Genomic DNA, 26,869 nt, shown 5'->3' on the forward strand with positions numbered 1-26,869 from the left:
ATTGGTAGTTGTTATTGTTGTTATTATTATTATTATTATTATTATTATTATTCCTTTTGTTGTTTGTGTTTGCAATTATAAACTTTGTTATTTTTTTTTATTAATAATACATTTGTTTGTCTTATATTTCTTATTTTTTTCACCTAACCCGTGTTTTACACAGGTTCTAACCTAGTATATATATATACACACACACACATACATATATTATAACGTTATTATTAAATTTTCGTTGCATATATTTATTCGCCATTGCCTTACGTATATCGAATTCGTTAAACCGACCCGTTTGGTCATTTCGATATAGTTTTATTACTCGTTCATTATTAATATTATATTCCCAATGATTTACGATCATCGTTCATTCATTTTCTATTGTTTTCGATCAATAAACGAAACTCCGGGAATTTGCGTTTTAAGCAATTCGTAAACTTATCGAGTAATATATAAAAAGTATATAAGAATTATAACTTTTTATTTTCAAATACTTTCCAAAGTTAAATGACTAACTTGTAATTATATAATATTCTGAATTAAATAAATCTTGAAACTTAGAGGGCCTAATTGTAAATTTGAATTATATATTTTTTCCCAACCCTCCAGCCCACCGTCACCCCGTATTTCAGATCAATTTCCGGCTGCCGGCCTAAATTTCCGGCGATAATCAAAACCACATTCAACGAGCATTTTAAGCCAATTAAATATTGTAACGGCCATAGACTATGACGTAAAACCAATAATCAACAATCTCAACGAGTATAACGGCCATAATCAGCACGTATTAATCTCGTAAGTTCCGTAGTTACTGGCCGAATTAGTTTAAAACACAATTACAATCATTTAATCGTTTAACGCACTAATTAGTAGTATAAATAGCTTCTAAATCTTCGTCTAAACTCGCCTCAAACATCCATTACATCTAAAGCACCCTCTGTAATCACCAATTGATCCGTCTAAACCCGTTTTCCGGCGAGAGATGGTTCTTCGTCAATCAGAGGCAATTTCAGGTAATGTTTATATGTATTTGATTCGTCACAAGCCTATAAACAAAACCCCTAAATCAATCTAAACGAACAATGAACAGAATAATGGATTAAAAATCTAGGGTTCTTTTGTGTAGAAGATGAACTTTAGTAATATTATAAATATCTATGTTCTTATTGTTTAACAAAACAGGTAGTTAGTTCAGTTGGTTAAACACCTTGATTTGGTCGTGAAGACCCGGGTTCGGACCCAGGTCAGTGTACTTATTTTTGCAAATTTTTTTTAAAAAAAACATTGTCTTTTATCTTTAAAACTAATATAAATATCTAATAATTTATAATAAATCAAACAAAGTCTTTTTTTAAGACAAATAAATTAAGTTACCAATCTTTCTCATTTTCGTAAAGTTCGTAAAATTTCGATTATTATATTATTCATCTTTTCGTTAACATTATTTTTGCTATAATAAATCATTTTCAAGATAAAACCCGTCAAAGTTTGTACTTTGAAATTAATTCCTGTATCTATAATAAATTATTAGTTGAAATAACCCTTAAACAATATTATATTGTACTCCATTTTCGTTAACTTTATAATCGTTTTCGTAACCCTTATAATCCGTTACCATAGTCTTTTTCCAAGCTAAACTATAATTAAAATTCGTAATTCGCAAATACTATATTTCTTATAATAATGTTAAAATTGTTAAATAAATATTAGTTAAAATAATAAAAATGTTAAATTCCCGTTAAGACTTAAAAATAATATTATATTATAAAATGCTTTGTCATAATAAAAGAACATTAAAATAATGCAATATTCCGTTAACCAAATTATTTAACTCTTATTATTCCATTAGCTAGCCTTTACATTTTCGTACTTTATTTTATTTATAGTTCTAGATGTTCGGTTGCTTAGCTTTCGTTATTGTGCCTTCGATTTATATTTCAAGTTATCTTCGATTTCAATGTGAGTTTCTCACAACCCCTTTTTAACGTTTTCATATTTTGGGGTAGCATATGTATCTTATTATAAATTCAAAGTATTACGATTTCGCTTACAAACTACAATTCACTATATGGACCTGTGTGTTACTTGATTACTTGCTCGAATTTACTTGCACGTGGTAGCCTCAATAAGTATGATCATACGCCCCCCTTTGCACTTAGGTCCATTTGTATCGAGTGGAAAAGGGCCTCATTATTCGAGTACGTTGGTTGTTACCAATTGGAAAGGACCTTACTTGCGCGATTACCCGAGTACGTTGATTGATACCTACTGGAAAGGACTTTACTTGCTCGTTTATCACTTGTACTTGAATTGTATGATTTTTACGTATTATATCAAACTATGGGAATCTCACTAGCTATGTTCATAGCTAACTTTATTTTATACATATGTTACAGGTGTAAAGATACGAGGATGAAAGTTAGAAGACACATAACATGCCTATAGGATATTCAAAGAACAACTTATTCTTCGTTACAGCTTGTATTATTTGATAAACTTGTGTTACATGAAGATTTAAATGAAATAATGTTATTATGTTAACCTAATAGTGTCACGTGTGTTTGAGCAATCTGTACGTCACACTCAGGCGTTTCTGCTTTAGCCGGGGTGTTACATACTAATCGGCAAGTGAACCGATCGACTCTAGTAAAGCTAAGTAAGTCCGGTTATCGAACCCACGAGACTCTCTAAATTACGTTTATTAGCTAATTAGACTCGACTACAAATACGACTTATTAATTTATATTTGTTTGGGAGGTTTTTATTTAAAATACTAGTTTAATACTATAATTTTAAAAGAATTAAGAAAACAAGTAATTTCAACAAAAGCAAAAGTTTGATTTAAATAAGACGATAATAAGGAAACTACTTAGGCTAGAATCCCTTAAATTTCAGTAATGAATTAACCCGGGAAAATATTTAGTAATGTATTGGGATCGTAAAATAGACACTTAAAAGAAAACCCGAACAGGACCCTGACCTTTCTTAAGAGACACCTATGGATTTCTAACAAGTTTTAACACACACCAGTATTGAAAATCAAGTTCCCTTACGGTCACCTAATTAATTATAATTTAGTTCCTTTATATGAAATCCTACCTTACAGCGCGAAAATCAATGGCAATTTATTATATTTAATTGATTTGATAGACAATAATATATAATCAACCCTAGACGGACTCCTTACGAAGAACTAAATCTAGCAAGATTAAATAATAAAGATCTATTAATAACTTAGCACTTTACAGATTTTAGGTTAGCAGCACACTTAGGTTTATTTGACAATATTATTCCTATGATCTTATCATGAAATCAACCATAAAATAATCAAGAACACAAAGTAATTGATCTAATAGCACCCTATCATATGACAAACAATAATCAAGGAAAGCTATGGAATAAAACTCATCAAACAATCCTAAGTATCCATATGCATCAATTTAATATAAATAAATCTTTTACTAAACCATAAAAACCATAACAATAAATAATCCCATGTTAAATCAACACACCAAAGTAGGTTCATCATAAGCCTAGGCTGTCTAAGGGTTTAGCCAACAATCATACTCAAGAACAAAAGATAATAAATAGGTTAAAATAATAAATTCATAACAAAAACAATAAATTCAAACCAAATAATAAGGATGTTTGGATGAGTAGGTCTATCTGCTCGAACCAACGGCCTTTTCTTTTCTCTTTTCTCTCCTTGCGTTCACAGTTGCTAGCTCCAAAAATCTGTCTCTCCTTCTTTCGTCTGTGTCCTGCCGTTCCCTCCTACCTTGTATGTTCTATTATTCTTAGTGATGACCTCTTATATTATTCCTTGTAGCCGACATTCGATTCCCGAAACTAAACCCTCCAGATTCCTTCACGTGGGCCTTAATTGAATTTATTCATCCAACATAATAACAATTAACATGGGCCTCATATAATTCCACTAACACTTTATTTGGTTCTTTAATATTATGTCTTCATGTTTGAAATCAAGTTCCTTTAATTTTCTACATATCAACAAATCAACGTGAAAGAAGTTAATATTTAAAATCAACATCAAATAAATATAAATATGTATATAAAAACTTAATTTCAATCGAGTAAACATGGTTTACTTAATTAAACGTCTTTCTTTTACTCATTAACTTTCAAAACTTAAAGATGTAAATGTGAGCCCATTAAATGCTTTATCCAATAAAAAGTGACCAAAGCCATTTAAAAGTGTTAAGAATATATAAATAATATATGTCTACTTTATATCATATCAAATATCCCCACACTTATCTTTTTTCGTCCCTAAAAAAGTCTAGATGCAATGGGATCAGAATCGGAGAAATACAGTCTTAAAAACATATAGGTTATCTTAAAATTTTAGAACAACGCAAAAACTACGATCACCGATATTGTTGTCCACTTAAACCCATGCCTTTGTATTTACCGGGACAATTAAGATCCAACTGTTATTATTATTATTATTATTATTATTATTATTATTATTATGTATATAATCTAGTGGAACCCACAGTCAAGACCCGCTTTATTTTAGATTTTACCGGATCAAAACACCCCAACTTGACTTAAACCTCATAATAGGAAATTAAAAACATTGTTGCACATTTATCATGAACAGCTAAGATGATCAAGGATATTGTTTATCCACCTAAATTTAAACATCAAAGTATACCAAGCAGCCATCAGATATGATTAAGGTTCAATTATTCAACTAACTAGCTAGTGTTCCCCACTACATGACATACCCCCGTTATCAAGTAACACCTCAGACCCATTACCACACATAATTTTACAAGTTTCCATCTGTCAGTTTACATACGTCGTGTCTCTAGTTGATCCTTGTTCTTAATGGTATGGGATGCAAGTAAGAGGACCACGTATGACTAACAGCGGGATGATCACTGGATCATCAAGATTTTACTTCACTGTAATTGATGCTAGTGAGTGTAATGATAGCAGTAAAGTGCGGGTTTATGCTTAAAAGCTTTTATTTATTTAAATATCTGAAGATACCCAGATGAACGACCGTAAAAAGACCCGTGATCTCCGAACCCGAGGCATCCCATCAATACAGGATTTAAGGCTATAAAACCATACGCCTATTGTAACACCCCGGCTAAAGCGGAATCGTCTGAGTGTGACGTACAGATTGCTCAAACACACGTGACACTATTAGGTGACCATAATAATATTATTTCATTTAAATCATCACGTAACACCAGTTTATCAAATAATACAAGTTGAAACAATAAATAAATAAATGTTAAGTTGTTCCTTGAATATCCTATAGGCATGCTACGTGTCTTCTAACTTTCATCCTCGTATCTTTACACCTGTAACATATGTATAAAATAAAGTCAGCTATGAACATAGCTGGTGAGAATCCCACAGTTTGATATAATACGTAAAAATCATACAATTCCATGAAACTTGTGAAATGAGCACATAAGGGTTCTTTACACTCGATGCAATGGACCTGAGTGTAAAGAACAAACGAAGGTCCTTTCCAGTTGGGGCTACCAATGTACTCGGATATGAGGTCCCTTTTCCACTTGATACAAATGGACCTAAGTGCAAAGTGGGCATATGATCATACTTATTGAGGCAACCACTGAGCAAGTAATTCTGAGCAAGTAATCAAGTAAACACACAAGTCCATGTAATGAATTGTAGTTTGTATATGACTTGATAAATCATTGAGTAAACAGGATACATATGCTACCCCAAAAATAAAAGCGTTAAAAAGGGGGTGTGAGAAACTCACCTAAAATGCGAAGACAAACTTGCAATAAAAGCCGATAGCACGATAATGAAACCGAAGCAATCGAAAATGCGTTTAAAGAATCCGAAACGTTTGAACTCCTTGAACTATAAATAAATAAAAATATTTAAAGACTAACTAACGGAATTGAAAAAGTTATTTATGATTGGTCAACGGGATATTGCATTATCTTAATATATTTATTAACATTTGATGGCATCTTATAATATAATATTAGTTTTAGATTTTGACGAAACTTAACGATTTGGTAACATTCTAACTAAATACTAGTACGAAAGTTACGGTATTTACGGGTCATCTTTCAAAAAAATACTTATGTTGTTGAACCAAAGTTAACATTTAACGAATTAAAAGCTTAATAGTAACGGAATTGTAAATTAATTTTAATGGCGTAACGAAATATATTATTTAAATATTATTTAGTTAATAATTTATTATTAAGACAACTTTAATAATTAGGGGATTTAGTTATATTAACGAAGTATGAATTTTGACGAGATTTTATCTTTAAACGATTACGTTAGTGTTTTATTAATATTAACGAAATGCAATAATAATAACAATATAATATTATATTAACGGGTCTAAGCATAACGAATATGAAACAGGTGGTTTTTGAAACTGACAAAGTTAATTTATTATTAATTCATTTTAATTAAAAAGATTTTATTTGATATATTATGATTTTTACCAATTAAGATTATAATTAGAAAATGGTTAAAAACAATAAAAATATAAATAAAAGCTTGAAACGGCCTAACCCGGGTTCGAACCAGGGTCTTTATGTTGACAAACAAGAGAAGCAACCAACTGATCTAGCATGTGAATCTGTTAAAGATTTAGAATAGAATAAATAAATAGTATAGCTTAAGTTAATCATGTTCACCTTAAACCCTAGATCTTAAATTTGTTAATTGGCTCCATGTATGTTTTAATTAGGTTAGGTGTCTTATTAATTGATTAAAAATGAATCAAAACCATGTAAAAATTACCTGTGAAAGTTCTTGTTTGTTGCAGAACCATGACTCGCTAGAAAACGAATTTGGATCAATGATTACGGGAAGTATATAGTAAAATAGCTGGATTAGAGGTTGTGGATGATTTTAGACTGATGCTTGGGTCCTATTTATAGTCCTAATTGCAACGTTCGTTCGTTAATTGGTGTTGAATGTGTAGGCCGGTTATCCGGCGGTTGTTACGGAGAAAATTGGCGTTATTAGGATGTTATAACACAATTAAAATGACGATTAATGATGGTCGTTGGTGTCTAAGTTCGTTATGCTAATTTAAAGGGTCAAAGGAGCGGAAATCGCGGGGTTTTGAGGGTGGTCGGAGCCGTTTTCGGTGGCCGGAAAATCGGGCCGGAAAAATGTGGGTGGGGGGTGGCTGTAATGTTTTTATTATTAAAATATTATAATTTAAATCACAATTACAACTTTGGTCCCTGCAGTTTTTGTATTAGTTTAATGTAGAATTAAAATAGAATTTCAATTTGAACCTTTAACTTTTGGAAAGTTATAAATTTGTTAAAAGTAAGTATGATTGGAATTATTAACATATAACACCCGATAGTTTGCGAATTGATTAAATTTAAATAACTTTGAATCCCGGAGTCTTTCATTAATTGGTCAAGAGGAAAAGGAACGAACGTATGATAAACGTAAATCCTCATGAATAACATTAACGATGAACGTTGAATACAAATAAAATTGAAATGGTTTGGTTTAACGAAGACGTATAAAAATAACGAATGTCACGAAAAACATAAGAAACGAAACTAGAGATACATTATAATATTATTATATGTATGTATGTATGTATGTATGTATGTATGTATGTAAACAAAACCGAAAATTTATAATGAGTCGGGTTTTTGGGTTTGAAATGTAACGAATGTTACAGGATTCACAACTTTTAAAAATTTTGTCCCGAAATAAAAATAAAAATAAAATTTTAAAAGAAACAACTAATACAAGGAGTGGTTTAAAAAGTTTTAACAATATTTTATTCACATAATTAAATAAAGACAATAACGTCGATCTTTGAATGACCCGAAAGACGCCATAAATGGGAATATGGCAAGGACACTTATATATAGGATGTACCAGCAGCGTATCCACCATGCCCTTATCATATTGCATTTGTCCCGTCTTTCAAAATCATTCCAGGTTTCGAGTTATTGCACACAACCGGACTTATTATGTCTTCCATGCGAGGACTTGGATAATTACATGTCGACCCATAATTATCTTTATGGTCGGATGGTCCACATAATCTGCCCGAATTGTGTGGGTTTTAAAATGAATTCTTATAAGAAAGCTTTTAAATCAAGGATAGTAAACTATAAGGATTGAAAAATAACGAGAACATATAACCAAGTCCTTAAGGTCAATGATAAGCGAAACGTTAGGTTAAAACGAATGGAATCGTTGAAGTTTAAACGAAATAACCAATGTAATTAAAGTTTAAACGAAATAAGCGTAATTTAAAATAATAATGAATGTAAACATCAGGGTCATGAACATCCTTGTAATTAAACGAATAGTGGATTCGAGAATAGCATAATGAATAAACGTGGCATTGAGCAACAAATAGATATGCGAAAGTCGGTAAAGCATTGGGTTCGAGAATAAGATAAACGAAACTTAAATAAATAAAAAAGTAGATTAAGTTCTTGAAAATCTTCAATAAAATACCAATGTGAATAAACACCACATTGAGATTAATAATCGCAAAATAAATAATTGAAATTTTGAGATCAAAGTGAAACATTCGTTTCAAATTGATAAACATTGAAATCAAGAATACATAATTGAAATTTAAAGACCAAGATAAAACATTGGTTAAATTGATGAAACAAAATAATAATTCAAATAAAATATTGAGTGAAAATAGAACAATTCACACAATCAAAACGATTCATGTAACAATAATAAACTCAACATGTATATAAACATGTTCATAGTCACCAACTTCCACTAAACGATTATGTTTTTGGGAAATCGGTTATAGGCCACGAGATTGAAATAACAAAGTAAACTGATTCAGGATGTATCTAGGAATGGGAATAGTTCACTAATTAATGAATAATTACGCTCGATATTAACTCCGTAGATAACCTTTGAAAGAAATCGATAACTAAAATTATTTCGATACTGTCCAAACAGAAAATATATATAATAATATATGTATATAAAGAAGAAAGAAAAGAACTCAAAAGTTATCCTGCGACGCTTGTCTTCTCGAAGATGGATTGCGGTATGAAAATTATTATGGGGGCGATGGTATGACTTATTAACTCGAAACTCATTGGCGTTGAAAAGGAAGAGGAAAAGAAGCGATTCTTGAGCTTCGTTTAAATTTGTGAAAATCAATTGTAAAAACGTGATTTTTTTTAACTCAAGAAGGAAAGAAAAATAATTAAAATAATAATAATAATAATAATAATAATAATAATAATAATAATAATAATTTGCAAAGAAACATTTAGTATGTACTAAAGTTTGCGAAACTTTATAAGACCTTTTAGTGTAAAAGATTTTCTGTCGGCTTGTGTCTTATGAAAATACTATGGAGGATCCTCAAATGTTATAACTGTTATAGTGATAATATTTTTATTAACGGGACTCACGGATTTAACAAGTATGTAGAAGTTGGTTATTGAGTGAAAGGTAATAGGATTAGTTTGTAACAAAAAGAAATAATAATCTTATTTTAAAGATCTTTTTTTTGAATAATAATAATAATAGCAATAATTATAATTTTAATAATAATAATTTTTTTTAAAAAAAAGATAATAATAATAACAAAAATTATAGTAAAAATAATGATAGTAACAATAATGATTGTACGAGTAGTAATAATATTGGGATAACCCATTTGGTTAAGGTTAGATTTATTTTAGAAAATGTAAGGCCCCGAACCCTAGGGACCCCACAGTTGGTATTCATTCAAAACACTTGTAAAAATAATTAAACATAAAAACAATTCTTTTCATTAAAATAAGCATCAAAGAGTATAATTTGGCGGAAAACGTAAATAAGTAAATGAGTTCCCAAAACCCGAGAATTTTGCCCAAAATCAACATAATTATCATTAAAAAAAACCTTTTAAAAATAAATGTTTAATAATAAAATCTTCAATTCCCGTATGCCCTTCACCGTCCAAGTAGCTTCGTGCACATCCAAGCGATAAGATTTCCTCTTCCTAACCTGAAACTCATTCTAACATGCACACAAAGTCAGCTTAAGCTGAGTGAGTTCAGGTTTTAAATAAATAACAAAAGTCTTAATAATCATTCCAACGGTTTTAAAACGGTAAACGGATATACATCGGTAAAGTCACCACATTCAATAAATAGTCATCCTTACGTATGAGCATCTCTATACGTGCATTCCTATATATATCAATATATATATATATAATAACATTCAGGGCCGAGAAAACGTACAACCCAAACACGTAACATTCAGCGCATGCAAACTCAAAGTAGGCACACGCAACATTCAGTAGTCGAGACGACTACAACATTCGCCAAATATTGGCCATAACATTCAGGGCCGAGAAAACGTACACCCCAAACACGTAATATTCAACGCATGCAAACACAAAGTAGGCATACGCAACATTCAATAGTCGAAACGACTACAACATTCGCCAAATAGAGGCCAAACAATAATTTATATATATGTATATATGTTAACATTCCAAGGCCTACCCTATTCTAGCAAGCCTATATAAAATCGTTTAAAACATTTCATCTAGTAGGAAAACACTTTGGTGTGCATGCTAGCCCAAAAGTTAAAAAGAGTTAAAAGGGGACATCATGAACTCACCTGAAATCGATCGAACACCTGCAAGGAGCTAGGAAACCCCTAAGTGCACACTCACAAGTAAGGGCCTGTAAATAGTACACAATGCGTTACTAAACTAGACCGTAAAAACACTCTGGCCTAATGGGCCGTTCAAGCCCAACACTTTGGCCCAAGGCCCAACACCTTGGCCCAAGGCCCCAACACCTTGACCCAAGGCCCCAACACCTTGACCCAAGGCCCAACACTTGGCCCAAGGCCCAACCCATACCCAATTACTTTACCTCAGCCCCAAAAACCTTTCATCTAACCAAATCCACCGGTTAAGCCTAAAACCAACTTATCGATTAATAACGAGTAAAACGTGTAGATTTTAGCATGCGAAGATGCATTTAATTACATAGGATAACCTTTGAAATAAATTATTAATTTTTACCAGACTTTAATAAATATCTTAGGTTTATACAAATATTTTTATTATATTTTTCTATTGGACACAAAAATTATAAAAATTTCTCCAACATAGCAAGGTACGTGCAACTATTTCAGTGCGCAACAAAATGGTTTTATTTTTATAAAATTCATTACTGAACCAAATTAAACGATTCCAATTGGGTTTGGTTTCTAACTCAAAATACTAACTTTCAGAAGTGGAATCAACCAATTTGAACCTGTCGAAAAAAGATTATGACGTCGGGAAGACAGATCAGAATCCGTCATCCGGCATCAGCTTTGACACTCGATTTTATAAATTCATAAAAACCATTCAAATCTCGTCCAAAAATTACGTATTATACCTTTCTGGAAACTAGACTGAAAGTAGAACATCATGGAATCAAGAATCGATAAAAAAAATGGATTACCATCGCGTTACAGACCCTACAATAAACGTATACGAATCTGTCAGCAAACTGTTATCATCAAAACTCAACCTTAACGACCAATAAACGAGTTAATATGATCAATTAAGGTGTAAAAGACATGGGGAATCATACAACCGACCTTGAATTGAAGTTTTTACGGTTGAAACATGGCTGGACAGAAGATTTTCGAGCAGGGGGGGGGGGTCTTGAGGCCGATTGGCTGCACATGGAGTTAGGGTTAGGGTTTTTCTTTTTTTATTATTATGATATAGAATAAATTACACTCTAGTCCCTCCAGTATGAAGTGTGTAGCAACTTGGGTGGAAAGTTACATAATTTTAACGTACCGGGATGACGTAAAGGCTTCCGAGAAACGTCGGTTAAATCCCGAGAATAATACATACTTTTCAAGTTTTACTCTTGGAACCGGAATTAATGGGCGTTACAAGTCCACCCCCCTTACAACGAGATTCATCCCCGAATCCCAACGCGACAGGAACAACTGCGGATAGAGTTTCATCATCTCGTCCTTGGACTCCCAAGTACCCTCGGAACCCCTGCGGTGCCTCCACTGCACCTTCACCGGCCTAACCACCTTATTCCTCAAGATCCTTTCCTGACGGTCAGGTATAGCAATAGGTTCCTCAACATAGTTCAGCTTACTATCCAGCTCAATAACATCAAGAGGCACATGGGCCTCCTCATCGGCTAAACATTTCCTCAGATGGGACACATGGAACATAGGATGAATCCTCGTGAGCTCATCGGGCAGCTCCAGTCTATAGGCTACCTCACCAACACGGGACAAAATACGAAACGGACCTATGAACCTCGGACTAAGCTTCCCCCTCTTACGAAAACGAATAATACCCTTCTAAGGGGAAACTTTCAACATAACCCGATCCCCAGCCTCAAACACAATAGGCCTTCGCCTTTTATCTGCATAAGACTTCTGACGATCCTGCGCGGCCTTCATAAAAGCCTTAATCTTATCGAGCTTCTCAGTCGTAGCCTCAACCACCTCCAAACTACCCAACTGTTTCTGACCAATGGAACCCCAGCAGACTGGAGTCCTACACCTTCTACCATACAACATCTCAAACGGTGGCATCCCAATCATGGCGTGATAACTGTTGTTATACGAGAGCTCTACCAACGGTAAGTGACGATCCCAACTACCACCAAAATCGATTACACAGGCCCGCAACATATCCTCAAGAGTCTGAATGGTCCTCTCGGACTGACCATCCATCTGCGGGTGATAGGCAGTACTGATGAGGAGTTTGGTACCCATCTCCTCGTGAAACTTTTTCCAAAACCTGGAGGTAAAACGCGTATCCCTGTCCGAAACAATAGATACCGGGACCCCGTGCCTAAAAACGATCTCACGAATAAACACATCGGCCAGCTGCTCTGAAATTAAAGTCTCTCGAATCGGCAAGAAATGAGCGCTCTTGGTCAGTCTATCAACAATTACCCATGTGGTGTCGAAATTACCCCTAGGAGTATGAGGCAGTTTAGTCACAAAATCAATAGTAAGATGCTCCCATTTCCACTCAAGTATTTCCAACGGCTGAAGTTTCCCAAACGGATTCTGATGCTCGGCCTTAACTTGTAGACACGTCAAACACTTACTCACGTACTGAGCCACCTCAAATTTCATTGCAGGCCACCAGTAATTTTTCTTCAAGTCTTGGTACATCTTGGTCACGCCCGGGTGAATAGAATAGCGCGACTTGTGTGCCTCATCCAAAATTTTATCTCTGAATCCCCCACACTTCGGTACCCATAAACGACCATCCTTATACTTCACCCCATCACCGACGTCCTCCAACAATTTCTCCTGACCCCAAACACACTCTGACATAATCCATTCCACCTGCAAGCCTCATTCTGAACGTTGGCTATTTGCTTTAAAATATCGGATTTAAGGATAAGCTGGTAAGATTTTACACGAATCGGCTTCGGTCTCTCCTTCCGGCTCAACGCGTTAGCCACCACATTAGCCATACCTGGATGGTACATAATCTCTAAATCATAATCCTAAATCAACTCCAACCATCGACGTTGGCGCATATTCAGTTCCTTTTGTTCGAAGAAATACCTTAAACTCTTATGATCGGTATAGATAACGCAAGGAACACCGTACAAATAATGCCGCCACAACTTAAGCGCAAACACAACGGCCGCAAGCTCCAAATCGTGAGTAGGATAATTCGCCTCGTGAGGTTTCAACTGCCGTGAGGCATAAGCGATGACTCGACCTCGCTGCATCAAAACACACCCAAGCCCCTGATAAGAGGCATCAGCATACACTACCAAATCATCGGTGCCATCAGGTAAAGCTAAAATCGGGGCATGCGTCAAACGGTTCTTCAACTCGAGAAAAGCCTCCTCCTGCTCAGTACCCCAAACGAACTTAACACTCTTCTTAGCCAACCTGGTCAGCGAAGAAGCAATTTTTGAAAAGTCGGGAATAAAGCGGCGGTAATACCCCGCCAAACCAAGAAAGCTACGGATTTCAGATGGAGACTTTGGAGACTCCCATTCATTCACGGCTTCCACCTTTGCAGGGTCAACCAGAATACCACTCGGGTTAATAACATGACCCAAGAATTGAACCTCACGCAACCAGAAGGAACACTTAGAAAATTTCACATACAGTTTGTTCTTCCGCAGAGCCTCCAACACTTCCACGAGATGACCGGCGTGATCGGATTCACTTTTAGAGTACACAAGAATGTCGTCGATGAACACAATTACCAAACGATCGAGCATCGGCCTACACACCCGGTTCATAAGATCCATGAACGCAGTCGGGGCGTTGGTCAAACCGAAAGACATCACAAGAAATTCATAATGCCCATAACGAGTGCGGAAGGCAGTCTTAGGAATATCTTCCTCCCGAATCTTCAACTGATGATACCCGGACCTAAGGTCGATCTTCGAGAACCAACTAGCTCCTTGGAGCTGATCAAATAAGTCGTCGATCCTTGGGAGAGGGTACCGATTTTTAACAGTGATCTTGTTCAATTCACGATAGTCAATGCACATCCTCATGCTACTGTCCTTCTTTTAACGAACAGGATCGGGGTACCCCAAGGTGAGATGCTTGGTCGAATAAAGCCCTTATCGAGCAAGTATTCCAACTGAGCCATAAGTTCCTTCATTCATTAGGCGCTAGGCGGTAAGGAGCTCGGGAAACGGGTTTGGCGCTCGGTACAAGGTCTATCTGGAACTCGACCTCGCGATCCGGTGGCACATCTGACAAATCATCTGGAAATACATCCGGGAAATCCCAAACAATAGGAACATCACCGACAGTAGCCACCTCGGTATTCACATTCATAGCATATGCCAGATACGCCCTGCACCCCCGCTGCATCAACTTTCCCGCCTTAAGCATGGATATAATATGTAGCGTCGCAACATTCCGATCACCGAAGACCGTAATTTGAGTCCCATCCGGGGCCCTTAGATGAATCAGTTTCTGACCACAAATGATCTGAGCATCAACATTCGCGAGCCAGTCCATCCCAAGCACCACATCGAAACAACCAAGCGGCATCAAATACAATCGCACCGGAAATCTATACCCAGACAACTCGATAGAACAACCCTGAATAGCCCTAGACACGGACACGGATTTTCCTACGTCGAACTCAACTTCAACATATCGACTACACGCTCGGATGATTTATTCAACGAGAAACAAAAAGCGGTAGACACAATACTTCTACTGGCGCCCGAATCAAATAAGACTAACGCCGGTTTTTCATCAAGTAGAAAGGTATCTGGGATAACATCACGCTTCTACTTAGCTAAACAGTTGCACATACATTCTTGAAGGAGCGAGGAATTTAAGCGGTCAAGTACCAAGGAACCCAGAGTGACAGTATGCCACACCTTAGCTAAACAATTACGCGCAAAGCGTTCGAGAGGATGGGAAACGAACAGGAGAATTTAGGGAATAAGATAAACTTTAACGCTAACGACTCGAGAGTTAGCCAAATCCTATCCCTACAAAGACGGAACCCTAACAAAGTCAGACACAAGTGGTATTTAAAACTTGGAAGATAAGGGTAAACTGCTAATAACGTTGATCAAGTGTTATTAGTCGTTTACTTCACCGGCCCGTTCTAAGCACCCCCTGCCCCTAACCACATTAGCATTTTGTCTAACACTTTATAATTAATCACATACTGGAAACTTTCAAATTCAAAGGAATGATTAAATAATTTAAAGTTACCTCTTGGCGTGCAGTTACTCGCGGTGGACATACTGGTCTCTTTTCTTACAGTTCGAGTCAAGCATTCGGGGATGCTCGGATCCCTTGAACCATGGCTCTGATACCAACTTGTAAGGCTCCGAACCCCCGGGACCCCACAGTTGGTATTCATTCAAAACACTCGTAATAATAATTAAACTTAAAAACAATTCTTTTCATTAAAATAAGCATCGCAGAGTATAATTTGGCGGAAAACGTAAATAAGTAAATGAGTTCCCAAAACCCGGGAATTTTGCCCAAAATCAACATAATTATCTTTAAAAAAAACTTTTAAAAATAAATGTTTAATAATAAAATCTTCAATTCCCGTATGCCCTTCACCGTTCAAGTAGCTTCGTGCACGTCCAAGCGATAAGGTATCCTCTTCCTAACCTGACACTCACACGAACATGCACACAAAGTCAGCTTAAGCTGATTGAGTTCAAGTTTTAAATAAATAACAAAAGTCTTAATAATCATTCCAATGGTTTTAAAACGGTAAACAGAAATACATCGGTTAGGTCACCACATTCAATAAATAGTCATCCTTACGTATGAGCATCTATATATGCACATTCCTATATATATCAATATATATATATATACACACATATATATATATATATATATATATATATATATATATATATATATATATATATATATATATACATTCAATAATAACATTCAGGGCCGAGAAAACGTACAACCCAAAAACGTAATATTCAGCGCATGCAAACACAAAGTAGGCATACGCAACATTCAGTAGTTGAGACGACTACAACATTCGCCAAATATTGGCCATAACATTCAGGGCCGAGAAAACGTACACCCCAAACACGTAACATTCAGCGCATGCAAACACAAAGTAGGCATACGCAACATTCAATAGTCGAAACGACTACAACATTCGCCAAATAGAGGCCAAACTATAATTTATATATATGTATATATGTTAACATTCCAAGGCCTACCCTATTCTAGCAAGCCTATATAAAATCGTTTAAAACATTTCATCCAGTAGGAAAACACTTAGGTGTGCATGCTAGCCCAAAAGTTAAAAAGAGTTAAAAAGGGGGCATCATGAACTCACCTGAAATCGATCGAACACCTGCAACGAGCTAGGAAACCCCTAAGTGCACACTCACAAGTAAGGGCCTGTAAATAGTACACAACGCGTTACTAAACTAGACCGTAAAAACACTCTGGCCTAATGGGTCGTTCAAGCCCAACACTTTGGCCCAAGGCCCAACACCTTGGCCCAAGGCCCCAACACCTTGGCTCAAGGCCCAACACTTGGCCCAAGGCCCAACCCATACCCAATTACTTTACCTCAGCCCCAAAAACCTTTCAACTAACCAAATCCACCGGTTAAGCCTAAAACGAACTTATCGATTAATAACGAGGAAAACGTGTAGATTTTAGCATGCGAAGATGCATTTAATTACATAGGATAACCTTTGAAATAAATTATTAAATTTTTACCAGACTTTAATTAATGTCTTAGGTTTATAAAAATATTTTTATTATATTTTCTATTTGACACAAAAATTGTAAAAATTCCTCCAACATAGCAAGGTACGTGCAGCTATTTCAGTGCGCAACAAAATGGTTTTATTTTTATAAAATTCATTTCTGAACCAAATTAAACGATTCCAATTGGGTTTGGTTCCTAACTCAAAATACTAACTTTCAGAAGTGGAATCAACCAATTTGAACCTGTCAAAAAAAGGTTATGATGTCGGGAAGACAGACCAGAATCCGTCATCTGGCATCAGCTTTGACACTCGATTTTATAAATTCATAAAAACCATTCAAATCTCGTCCAAATATTACGTATTATACCTTTCTAGAAAACTAGACTCAAAGTAGAACATCATGGAATCAAGAATCGATCAAAAAAATGGGCTACCATCGCGTTACAGACCCTACAATAAACGTATACGAATCTGTCAGCAAACTGTTATCATCAAAACTCAACCTTAACGACCAATAAACGAGTTAATATGATCAATTAAGGTGTAAATGACATGGGGAATCGTAAAACCGACCTTGAATTGAAGTTTTCACGGTTGAAACACGGCTGGACATAAGATTTTCGAGCGGGGGGGGGGGGGGTCTTGAGGCTGATCGGCTGCGCATAGAGTTAGGGTTAGGGTTTTTTTTGTTTTTTTAATATTATGATATAGAATAAATTACACTCTAGTCCCTCCAGTATGAAGTGTGTTGCAACTTGGGTGGAAAGTTACATAATTTTAACATACCGGGATGACGTAAAGGCTTTCGAGGAACGTCGGTTAAATCCCGAGAATAATACATACTTTACAAGTTTTACTCTTGGAACCGGAATTAACGGGCGTTACAGAAAATTATCTTGATTATACGAATATATATATATGGATATATATTTGTTAATTGCCTATTTAAAATAATCAATATTTGATTTAGGAATGATTGATGTATGAAAATTTATATATTTAAAAATTTAGGAATGATTGATGAGTTTGAAAAGACAAGGGATGTGGGGTATTGATGTCGAAAAACGAATAAACTTTTTAATAGTCAAGGGATGTGGGGTAAGGCATAAGGTGCGGAATTAAATGGTTGGGTAACAAGTCGTGAGAATAAACATGTAGTGTTAAGTATGTATAGTTTCGTGGAAAAAGTTAATGAGGTGACCGGAATTATCATAGCTTGAAGTATTTCGACGTCGTGGTAGCGGAGTGGTGGGTTCTTATGTAAATATCTTTGTTGGGTTAGGTTTGAATATCCAAGAGTTATGTTGGGTTTGAATAGACTTAGGCATAGCTTTGAGGTTTGAATGTATTGTTGGGGTTAATGGAAATCATGGTCGGGATCATGGCGGTCGTTTTTTCGATGCTTTACGTTGTCGTTTTGTGGGTTGAGTTTCGAGGGCAGCGTCGAGGAGAACGAGAAGGCATGAGGTGTGAACAATTCATGTGACATTGGGCGTAAATATGAAATTCATATCAAAATCAAAAGAAACGTTACATGAGAGATTCCTAAAATTGGAATCCATCTATAAATATGTAAATAAATAAGTAAAATCGAATGAAACAAAATTTGAAACCGAAATTGAAGTGCTAAATGATTCAGTACTGATCACGTAAATTTTCAAATAAAAAATATATCAAATTTTGAAATAAAAACACGGAATTAATACAAATCTAATGTGAGTAATGAAATCGAATTGAAAATCGAGTGTTTATGTACCACAATAACTTTTCGAATTTCAATTAAACCTATAATAACGAATTATATGAAGAAAACGAATTGAAAATCTACAATTCATGCATCACCATGACTTTTCGAATTCAATTTAAAACGCACGAAAAAATGAGTGTTGAAAATCGACTACTCATGTATCACCATGACTTTTCGAATTTTAAATTTTTTTAAACCCAAAACAGTAAATGAATATATAAATAAAGAAAACGAATTGAAATTCGACTATTTATGAAACACCATGACCTTTGGAATTTTTTTTTTCAAATTATAATAATAGTTGAATTTTTAAATTATAAATTAAGAAAACGGGTTGAAATTCAACAATTTATGTACTAGTATGACTCTTAGAAATTGCAATGAATATAAACACAGAAAACAAATTGAAACTCGTCTATTCGCATAATCCAATGACTTTTAAACCGCAATATAAACAATTAAGTATTCGGAATCACACGTTGTATGAATCATCATTATAACTTATATGTTCCAATAAAAAAAATGAGAAATCAAATCGAACCAAAAGTTGGGTATTCGTGTATCACCACGACTTGACAAACTTTCAGTTAAAACGTATAAATCAAAATGCGTAGTCAAATCGAACCAAAAGCTGGTTATTCGTGTATCATCACGACTTGTCAGACTTTTAGTTAAAACACATTATAAAACATTGAGGGTTGGAGTCACACGTCGCATGAACCACCATGACTTGTGTGACATCCTAAGGAGTGCAGTCATGTCCTTATCACAAAGGGGACATGGTCTTTAAGAGGATGAAATATCAGAACACCGAGTTTGAAAATTGCTTGAAATTGCTTTTGAGAAAACTTGTTTTAGGCCTAAGCCTTGGACTTGTGTGTTTGTACTTGTTTTCATGAGTCGTTAATGAAATAAGCAGTACAGTAATCTAATAATAGTAAGTGCGTTGAAACAATCAAGTAAAGGCTCACATAATTCTATCATGCAACCCTAACAAATAACAAATAAGCTATAGCTACCTAGAACACTACGTCTAATATCCTATCTTATAGCCACGGCTCTGATACCAATCTGTAACACCCCGGCTAAAGCGGAAACGCCTGAGTGTGATGTAGAGATTGCTCAAAAACACGTGACACTATTAGGTGACCATAATAATATTATTTCATTTAAATCATCACGTAACACCAGTTTATCAAATAATACAAGTTGAAACAATAAATAAATAAATGTTAAGTTGTTCTTTGAATATCCTATAGGCATGCTACGTGTCTTCTAACTTTCATCCTCGTATCTTTACACCTGTAACATATGTATAAAATAAAGTCAGCTATGAACATAGCTGGTGAGAATCCCACAGTTTGATATAATACGTAAAAATCATACAATTCCATGAAACTTGTGAAATGAGCACATAAGGATTCTTTACACTCGATGCAATGGACCTGAGTGTAAAGAACAAACGAACGTCCTTTCCAGTTGGGGCTACCAACGTATTCGGATATGAGGTCCCTTTTCCACTCGATACAAATGGACCTGAGTGCAAAGGGGGGCGTATGATCATACTTATTGAGGCAACCACTGAGGAAGTAATTCTGAGCAAGTAATCAAGTAAACACACAAGTCCATATAATGAATTGTAGTTTGTATATGACTCGATAAATCATTGAGTAAACAGGATACATATGCTACCCCAAAAATAAAAGCGTTAAAAAGGGGGTGTGAGAAACTCACATAGAATGCGAAGACAAACTTGCAATAAAAGCCGATAGCACGATAACAAAACCGGAGCAATAAAAAATGCGTTTAAAGAATCCGAAACGTATGAACTCCTCGAACTATAAATAAATACAAATATTTAAAGACTAACTAACGGAATTGAAAAAGTTATTTATGATTGGTCCACGGGATATTGCATTATCTTAATATATTTATTAACATTTGATGGCAGCTTATAATATAATATTAGTTTTAGGTTTTGAAAAAACTTAATGATTTGTTAACATTCTAACTAAATACTAGTACGAAAAATTACGGTATTTAGGGGTCATCTTTCAAAAAAATACTTATGTTGTTGAACCAAAATTAACATTTAACGAATTAAAAGCTCAATACTAACAGAATTGTAAATTAATTTTAATGGCCTAACGAAATATATTATTTAAATATTATTTAGTTAATAATTTATTATTAAGACAACTTTAATAATTAGGGGATTTAGTTATATTAACGAAGTACGAATTTTGACGAGATTTTATCTTTAAACGATTACGTTAGTGTTTTATTAATATTAACGAAATGCAAATAATAACAATATAATATTATATTAACGGGTCTAAGCATAACGAATATGAAACGGGTGGTTTTTGAAAGAAAACTGACAAAGTTAATTTATTATTAATTCATTTTAACTAAAAAGATTTTATTTGATTTATTATGATTTTTACCAATTAAGATTATAATTAGAAAATGGTTTAAAAAAATAAAAATAAAAGCTTGAAACAGCCTGACCCGGGTTCGAACCCGGGTCTTTATGTTGACAAACAAGAGAAGCAACCAACTGATCTAGCATGTGAATCTGTTAAAGATTTAGAACAGAATAATTAAATATTATAGCTTAAGTTCATCATGTTCACCTTAAACCCTAGATCTTAAATCTGTTAATCGGCTCCACGTATGTTGTAATTAGGTTAGGGGTCTTATTAATTGATTAAAAATGAATCAAAACCATGTAAAATTACCTGTGAAAGTTCTTGTTTGTTGCAGAACCATGACTCGCCGGAAAACGAATTTGGATCAATGATTACGGGAAGTATATAGTAAAATAGATGGATTAGAGGTTGTGGATGGTTTTAGACTGATGCTTGGGTCCTATTTATAGTCCTAATTGCAACGTTCGTTTGTTAATTGGTGTTGAATGTGTAGACCGGTTATCCGGCGGTTACGGAGATAATTGGCGTTATTAGGATGTTATAACACAATTAAAATGACGATTAATGATGGTCGTTGATGTCTAAGTTCGTTATGCTAATTTAACGGGTCAAACGAGCGGAAATTGCGGGATTTTGAGGGTGGCCGGAGCCGTTTTCCGGTGGCCAGAAAATCGGGCCGGAAAAACGTGGGTAGGGGGTGGCTGTAATGTTTTTATTATTAAAATATTATAATTTAAATCACAATTACAACTTTGGTCCCTGCAGTTTTTGTATTAGTTTAATATAGAATTAAAATAGAATTTCAATTTGAACCTTTAACTTTTGGAAAGTTATAAATTTGTTAAAAGTAAGTATGATTGGAACTATTAACATATAACACCTGATAGTTTGCGAATTGATTAAATTTAAATAACTTTGAATCCCAGAGTCTTTCATTAATTGGTCAAGAGGAAAAGGAACGAACGTATGATAAACGTAAATCCTCATGAATAACATTAACGATGAACGTTGAATACAAATAAAATTGAAATGGTTTGGTTTAATGAATACATATAAAAATAACGAATGTCACATAAAACATAAGAAACGAAACTTGAGATACATTATAATATTATTGTATGTATGTAAACAAAACCGAAAATTTATAATGGGTCAGGTTTTTGGGTTTGAAAAGTAACGAATGTTACACCTATGAAGTGTTAACCACTAAAACTAGAAGTGTAAGATTTAAGTTTATATCACAGGCTACATGATATACTTTAACGTTTAAACCTACCCAAGCATCGCATAATAGCGTATTCAAATTTCTTTAAAATTCATAATTTTCTAAAATCTAACTAAAAATGAGGCTTGAGTATGGCAGACCCTTCATCTCGTATTTTATACAGACTTAACATGTTTCCCACTAAAAATCATATTTATCGTTAAAAACCAACTATCAAACTGCCCTTTCATTCTTAAGGCTGAGCCTACCGACACATCCCAAGTTATGTGCGTGTTCTTTAATTATAAAATATTATTAGTAGTTTGAAAAACCGATTCCATATAAGTATCCTCATCTCCCGTTTATGTGTAAAAAGAAACAACATCAAAGGACATTTTTTTTTTCAAAACTTTTTTTTTTAAATAAAGATGACAAAACAAGTTAAAGACATGTGTTCCTATCCCCACACTTAAAATTTGCATTGTCCTCAATGCAGGGACGGAAACACGACTCAAAAAAATTTAAAACAAAACCTAAAAATACAAAAATAAATAAGAATAAAACAAAGCTAAAAAAACAAAAACTAAAAATATAAAAACAAAGTAAAAAAGGAAAAGACTTAGCTGGTAGTATGCGCATGAAATATGATGCTAAAGTCTTCTTCCATAAATGCCCACCATCTCAGAATGTGCTCCACAACTAGTAGCTCCTTTCTCTCGTACACGAACGGAAGCGGCAACAACACAAACAATATCTAAAAATCATCTTATCAATTTGATAGATATAATCATTCAAAGTATATAACCAGACCAACCAAACCAATAAACATGAATAAAAGTAGCAAATAAATAATCAGAAAAGTATACGGCTACTGCTGCTCCATCCCCACACTTGAATGTTGCATTATACTTCAAGGGGATCTTCACACCATCTTCCTTCAAAACTTACAAAAACTTAATAATAAAGAAAAACTACAAAAAACTACGCTAGTGACTCAAGGAAAAAGAAAAATAAAATAGAAATAAAAATAAGAAAGAATATACAAACTCTACACTTGAGTTTTCACTAAAGAACCACATGTAAAAATTCAGTGCGACGAATCGAGTGAAGTTTCCTCCATCTCGATTGATTCCTCCAGTCCTCCAAGATAGTGCTTCAAACGATGACCGTTCACCTTCCAAGATGTTCCATTATCCGGATTCTCCAACTCCACCACTCCATACGGGAAAACTTCTTTCACCAAGTACGGTCCCGTCCACTTCGATCTCAACTTTCCTGCGAACAACTTCAAACGAGAGTTAAATAATAATACCTTATCGCCTTTCTTGAATTCCTTGCCGGCTTTCAAACGTCGATCATGTAGAGCTTTCGTCTTTTCTTTGATGTTCAACGATCGAGAATATGCCGCATCCCGAAGCTCTTCCAACTTATGAATCTGAAAGTATCTTTTCCTCGCGGCCTCGGTGAGATCGACATTCACTGTCTTCAATGCCCAATAAGCACGATGCTCCAATTCAACCGGAAGATGACAAGACTTACCATAAACAAGCATAGACGGTGTAGTACCCAATGGAGTCTTGTATGCAGTTCGGAATGCTCACAACGCATCATCTAACTTCTCCGACCAATCCTTTCGACTAGCCCTAACCGTCTTTTCCAAAATCCTCTTCACCCATCGATTTGCATTCTCGACTTGACCATTCGTTTGAGGGTGATAAGCAGTAGAGGTACGATGAGTAACTCCATAACGAGCCAATGCTTTCTCCATGACGGTATTACAAAAATGGGTTCCCTGATCACTGATAATAGCTCTCGGAATACCGAAATGAGTAAATAACTTCTTAAGAAACCTCACAACAACTCCTGCATTATTTGTAGCCAACGCTTGGGCTTCCACCCACTTCGACACATAATCAATCGCCACCAAAATATACTTATTACCATTTGACGTGGGAAACGGTCCCATGAAGTCGATGCCCCAAACATCAAAGATTTCAAGAATTTGTATTGGGTTTTGAGGCATCTCATTCTTGGAGGAAATATTACTTGTTCTTTGGCATGCATCACAAAGCTTCACAAACTCTTCAGCATCTTTAACAACTGTCAGCCAATAAAACCCACTATCAAACACCTTCTGCGCGGTAGCATGCGCACCATGATGACCTCCAGTCAACCCATCGTGAACATGCTTGAGAATATCCCAACCTTCCTCTTTCGTCACACACCTCCTCAGAATCCGATCACCACCAATCTTAAACAAGAACGGATCATCCCACACATACCTATTCACATCCCGGAAGAAATTCCTCTTTTGTTGCGTAGTCATACCCTCCAAAATAAAACCATTAGCCAAATAATTAGCAAAATAAAAGAACCATGGCATACCTTGCTTCTCAGCCGCAACAAAGTCGATCGACTCGTGAGGGAATGTATCACCAATCTCCTCCTCACGCAACTCTTCTCTCCTCGGGTCCTCTAAACAGGATAGATGATCGGCCACTACGCTTTCCGCGCCCTTCTTATCTTTGATCTCGATGTCAAACTCGGAAAGTGGAAGAATCCACCGTATAAGATGAGGCTTCGCGTGTTTCTTCTGAAAGAGAAAACGCAAGGCTGCATGATCGGTAAAAACGGTGGTCTTCGAAAGCACGAGGTACGAGTGGAACTTATCAAATGCGAAAAAAACGGCTAAAAGCTTCTTATCGGTGGTGGTGTAGTTCTCTTGGGCATCATCAACGTCTTGCTAGCATAATAGATGGGGTGGAAATGTTTATCTCGCCTTTACCCCAAAACCGCTCCAACCGCATAATCACTAGCATCACACATGAGCTCAAACGGCAAGCTCCAATCGGGAGAACAAAGAATGGGGGCACTTACGAGCTTCTCTTTAAAAAACGTAAATGCCTTCACACACTCATCATTAAAAACAAAAGGTACATCTTTCTCAAGGAGTCGAGTCATCGGGCGAGTAATTTTGGAAAAGTCTTTGATAAATCGCCGATAAAACCCCGCATGACCCAAGAAACTCCTAATCGCCTTCACATTCGTCGGTGGAGGAAGTATACTTATAGTATCAATCTTCGCCCGGTCCACCTCAATACCATCTCTCGAGATCTTATGGCCCAACACGATCCCTTCCGTCACCATAAAATGGCATTTTTCCCCAATTCAACATCAACTTTGTCTCAATACACCTCTTCAACATCTTCTCAAGATTAGCCAAACAATGATCGAAAGAATTACCGTAAACCGAAAAATCGTCCATAAACACCTCCATGGACGTCTCTATCATATCTTGAAAGATGGCCACCATATAACGCTGAAAGGTAGCCGGAGCATTACATAGTCCAAACGGCATGCGACGGTACGCAAACGTGCCATACGGACATGTAAAAGTCGTCTTCTTTTGGTCTTCCGGTGCAATGGGAATTTGAAAATAACCCGAAAAACCGTCAATAAAACAGTAGAACTGATGACCTCCCAAACGCTCCAACATTTGATCAATAAACGGCAACAGGAAGTGGTCCTTCCGAGTGGCATCATTCAACCTCTGGTAATCAATACACACACGCCAACCGGTAACCATACGCGAAGGGATAAGCTCATTCTTCTCACTCATTACAATGGTCATACCTTCCTTCTTGAACAACTTGGATCGGGCTCACCTATGGAGAATCGAAAATCTGGTAAATCATCCCGGCATCCATCAACTTTAACACCTCCTTCTTCACCAATTCTTGCATATTCGAATTGAGACGTCTTTGTGGTTACACCACCGGTTTGTACTCATCCTCCATTAGAATCCAGTGCGTGCAATAAGCGGGTCTAATACCTTGAATATCAGAAAGTCTCCATGCAATCGCCCCGTTATGTATCTTCAGCACTTCAATCAGCTTCTCCTTTTGTTCCTCCGTCAACTTGGATGACACAATAACGGGCAAGTTCGAGCCCTCATCAAGATACGCATACTCCAAGTGTGACGGGAGTACTTTCAATTCCAACGGAGCGGGCTTCTCTACCGATTCCGCCTCACTCTCATAACTAATCTCATTCACCTCTATTATCTCGGGCAAACCCGAAATCTCAGCCAACTCATCGCAAACCGAATCGTCCTCACACAACTCATCCTCAACCAAATCATCATAATCGACTAAACCATTACTTCCCATGAGATCCGTACCACAAATGTAATAAAAGCATTTATCCATACCTACAATAAAAGAGTTAATAAAATAAACCGAATGGCATGGACCATTGAAATCATCTTGATCACTTGGGTGCTTCA

Source organism: Bidens hawaiensis, unplaced genomic scaffold, assembly GCF_021521415.1.
Source record: "Bidens hawaiensis isolate Kalapana, Puna unplaced genomic scaffold, B.hawaiensis_p1.1 tig00014142_1, whole genome shotgun sequence".
Taxonomy (NCBI): Eukaryota; Viridiplantae; Streptophyta; class Magnoliopsida; order Asterales; family Asteraceae; genus Bidens; species Bidens hawaiensis.